The following is a 4,819-nucleotide window of genomic DNA, read 5'->3' on the forward strand; positions in this document are numbered from 1 at the left end:
CTCTGGATTCTTTCCAATTCACACAGATAATTAAGAATTGACAAGATGCATTTCTGTTAAATGATATTTAGTTAGAGCTGTTAGATCTGAACCTTCCTGTCATTTTGTGAAATGTTTAATTTTTGGAGAAAATAAGTGGTTGATGCTATGCTGTAGGCTACTTTTCAAATATTTGACCCTATTTTGCTAAAGGAGAAACTGAGGTTTGTGTAAATAATAAAACTCCTGTAGAAGACACAACTCTCATTTGTGCTTGTTCTGAAAGTTCCAGAAATCTTAGCTTCTGGTGAAGTGTCTTGCTGGAAGAACAGTCTCTGGAAAGCAACTAAATCCCCACAGGAAGAGGTTCAATTGCTTTTAAATGGTGGCCCTTTCACTCTCTGGGAGGCCCCTCCCCATGCAGGTGTCTGTCGCTTTGATTTATAAGATTCCACCCATAGGGGTCTTGGCCGGGTTCTACAAAGAGGTTAAGGTGGAAACCAGGAAGAAGGTTTTTTGGATGAGAGCAAGCTGGGGTAGGGGAAGGAGAAAGAATTGAAGAGAGAAAAAGCAATTAAAAGAGACCACATGCTTGGCATGTATCAGTGAACACATGTGCTGAGAAGGCTGGGTTTATTGAAGGATTGCTGAATGTGGTTTTGCCAGCTAAAAAAGTGCTTTTAGTTCTGGGCGAGAGCTTCCTGTGGCAGCTCATTGCCCAATGCACTGTGACCATAATGGCCAATGTGTGACACCCCTCCGCGCCTTGTCAAGATTTGTCTGATGTGCTTGCACAGCCAGATCTCAGTATTCCCACTTGTAAATCATGGAATCTGCAGCTTCTATCCTAGGGGGTAAATAATAGCAACTGCAATCTTCTGCCAGAAAAGAACTTGCTTCCCCAGTTTGAAGGTTTAATCGATGATGCAAAAGGCCTTCTGGATGAGAAAACGACACATCCCATGGGCCAACTTGAAAAAGTGCAAGATGCCAAGCAATGTGAGGCATCATAGTTCTAATAGTTATTTTATGGTAGGGCTAGATAGGTGGGCTTTCTTGAAAAGGAGGGAGTCTTAGTATTGATAGCCTAGTGCCTAAAAGGAGCAGCAGGATTCTTACATTTCTGAAGACTGCATAACTCAAAATTCTTCCTTTGGAAAGTGTTTCTGATAAAGCGTTTAGGCGGCAGCCTCTGGAGGCAGACTCAGGTTGGAAGTCTGGCTCTGCCACTTATCTCTATGGCCTACCACAATTTCCTCCTCTGGTAAATGGGAATAATATCCTCTTCCTTATGGACTGTGGTTATGAAGGCTAAAAATAATGTATGTAAGATTCTTAACAGGCATATAATAGAGGCTCAATAAACAGGTTAGATGTCTGTGAGAAAAATTAATCTGCTTTTGCACTCAGGCAATGGAAGGGAAGGAGAGACAATACTGTGAAATGTCTAATATATGGCATATAGGTAAAATAGGTATAAGACATTTGTTATATGCAGGCCCAACCAAAGACTCCAGGGTTGGAAACATCCAATGCTTTCCTCAGGTAACCAGGTTCTTCAGGAGCCCAGGAGGTAGTAGTGTTAGACACCAAAGCCCATACCTGTCAGTGAAAGAAAAGGACTATAGATGGTTTCCTACAGTATCTGGAGAGAGAAAGGATCTCTTGGACTGTGTTAAGAGTAAATAAATTTTAGCTGTATAACCTAAGCAATGCTGGAAATGGATGAGAATGGATGGAGGCAGGATTCTGGAGCCCAGTATACTTTGATTTTATAAATGATTCAGATGGGTTCCTTAGTCAGTCACACTGTTTTCACATTTATACAGCTTTCAAGAACTACACTAATCCAGAGAAAGATATTTGGAGCCTCTGGTTTAAAGAACAGAAACTTGAACCCAAATCTCCAATGGTTTATACTAATTTATACTTTACCATTCTACAACTTTTCTTATGTTTCCTAAGATCTATTATATGACTATTTAGTTGGAACATTAAATAAAAAGACAGTATTTCTTGAGTGTGTACGATAGGCACTGTGAAGGGTGAAAAGAACTTTTAACATGCTCCCAGACTTCACAGTCATATGAATTGACTCAGTAAGATGGGACCAGAGATTAGAATCATACTTTGGTTTAAATATTTTTTCCTTTGGTTACTCTTTAATCCCAACGAGCAGAAGACCCTCATGTCAAGTGTCATAAGTACACTATATGGTAATTATGATCATCATCCTCATTCTATAGATGAGGAAATTCAAGTCTAGAGAGATTAAGGAACTAGTACAAAGTCATAGCATGGCGTCAGAGCTAGAAAATAATGTGTACTTATGGGGAGTGGGGGTGGGATAAGTCTCTTTAGATGTCATCTAAAGCAGAAAAAGGATCCCACTGGGAAGATGGACTGAAATTTACCTTTTTCTTTTTTGGTCTTCCAGTTAACAGTCCAGAAATGATAAACGATGGTTTTGACGTTTACAAATAGTGCACTAGAGGGCGCCAGATACACAAGCTGTAACTTCTCAGCTATTTTGATAAGATATAATCAGGAATGGCTTCAAACAAAAGAGGGCCCTTCCCCAAACCCAGTATGAGACAGTGCTGATAATTGAGAAGATATTTCTATCTCCGTAATTAAAAACAAAGCAAAATGACAACAAAAGAAAGCTCACGGTTTATAACTGAGCAATTCATAATTTGTCTCTTCTTGATACTGACTGCCATTCAGTTACAAGGTAACAAGGTTAATAGTAGGGTAACTTGGATGAAAATAAATTTTTAAAAATTGCACTTAGACATATGTTATAATTTAAAATTTATTTAGCAAAATAAAACATACATATTATTAAAAAGAGAAAAGGAAAAAAAGAGAAACCATACCCAAGAGCTTCAAATGAAAGGACCGACAACATGCTGCACCTTCTCCAGAGGCAATGTCTTATAAGTGACTCCAGATTTATAAATAATATTCTCACATTTCCACTTTTGATTTACCAAACCAACAGCATCTGTTTTCATATGAAAACCGAGGAACTGGCTAACAGAACACAAAGAGGGTTTACAAAATAACTAATTGTTTTTCATTATTATAATGTGGCAATACATGGTCACAGCAGAATATTTTTTAAATGGACATAAAGAGAATAATAGTCTTCCTTATCCCAACAGCCAGAACAAACTATTGCTAACACTTTGGTACAAATCCTTCCACACACACATTATTATTATTTTACAAAAATGGGATTACATTGTATTTTATTTCATTAAACCTGTATTTCGCTTATCTTTCCATTTCAGTTCTACTTTTTCATTGTGACAGTGCTTACATAAAGTGATTAAATGTTAAGTCTATATGAGATGAATTTTTACATTATACAGAAATGTGTAATTATACCTCAGGTCTCCATGATCCATTCTTACCAACACTGTCTCAAAGCTGCCATCTCTTCTAATCTTTATTGCCATAGATTACTCATATTTTAAAATTTCATATGAACTTTTCCATTCCAAGCAAAAAAGAGGAGAGTTATTTGTATAATTGTAAGTGTAAGAAAATTCCAGTTCTTAAACTGGTTTTGGGATCAGATCATTTCACTGTGGACTGGTGGCATCATTCAGGCCAAGGATTTATGACGCTTGCACTAACTGCAGAATGCAATTGACACCCAAGTCTCCTATTCAGCATGGAAGGAGACCGTTCTAATTATTCCTCAACATCCATTCAATGGATTCCGAATGAATCACAAGTTTGGAGTTCATTTCCTGTGGAAGATAGTATCTCTTCTTTTGTATCGTTAACTCTTTTATCATTCCCTTATGAATTACTACAAGCATAGGCAGCCACTAGTTTTTAATACAACCAAATAAAGCATCTCTTTCTTGCACTCTTTTTAAAGTACACTCTTAATCTGCACCTAGTTCCCAAACTCAGCTGCTGTTCATGAGGCAATGACAAAGAATTAAGATGGAGGTACAGAAGCAAGTGAGGAAGCATTGTGGCTTGCTGCCGTTAACTTGCTTGATTTGCCCACCACCGCTTAGGAATACTTATCCTGTACAAAGCCCCGCAAAACGGGTAAAGTTAAGTTGGAAAAACAAAACAAAACCCAACAACCAGAAACTATCCGCCTGAAAGGTTTCCTGTTAAATGGCAAACATCCCGAAGACATGTCAAGCACCTGCTCTTTGACCTCAGGAGAGTGGGCGAAGCCCCCTTCTTGTGCCTCCCCCAATAGGAGTTCGATAAATCCCCAAAGCATTTCTTTGCATGCACTTAACGTTTATGCTAGACACTGCTCTGTTCAACAATAACCTTATTTAACAAATGGGACTCGAAGCTGAAGCTGGACACAGCCGGTATAGGGTGGTGGTAGGTGCCAGAATTCCAATACAGATTGGTCCCACAGCGTGGTCATTATTGCTCCTGCCTCTCATACCCGAGCACCAGGAATAACGAACGGTCATTTTCTCCTGGCCCAGGACAATAGACAGACTGGCTACCGGCTGTGACCAGCACTTTCGGAAGATGGCGGCTTGCTGGGCTCAGTCTAAGCGGCTGCGTCACGGCCGGCGAAAAGTTGGAAATGGCACCATACTGCTTTCTTTGGAGAGGACGAGGAACGGAGGGATTAAACGTTAAGCGGAGGAAAATGAGAACCTGTACTCCGAAAAAGCTAAATCGCTGGGCCTTTGGGACCGGAGAAAACGCTGAACAGCAGCGGACAGGGCAAAACGTGTGTTCTGCAACTCTCGGCGGCGCGGGGAGGAAAGCCGGCGCGGAGGAAGTGCGTTTCTACGGCTCCTCGGAGGTGACGCGCAGGGGGTGGGGGTGGGGATGGCAC

The 4,819-nt window shown here is 40.2% G+C and overlaps 1 long non-coding RNA gene across 6 annotated transcripts in view; it reads right to left on the reverse strand.

Annotated features, from left to right (window-relative positions):
- Window positions 1-4,819, reverse strand: part of LOC143684443 (uncharacterized) — a 131,697-nt gene that overhangs the window by 103,019 nt on the left and 23,859 nt on the right. The window lies entirely within an intron of this gene.

The sequence above is a fragment of the Tamandua tetradactyla genome, chromosome 1 (genome assembly GCF_023851605.1).
Source record: "Tamandua tetradactyla isolate mTamTet1 chromosome 1, mTamTet1.pri, whole genome shotgun sequence".
Taxonomy (NCBI): domain Eukaryota; kingdom Metazoa; phylum Chordata; class Mammalia; order Pilosa; family Myrmecophagidae; genus Tamandua; species Tamandua tetradactyla.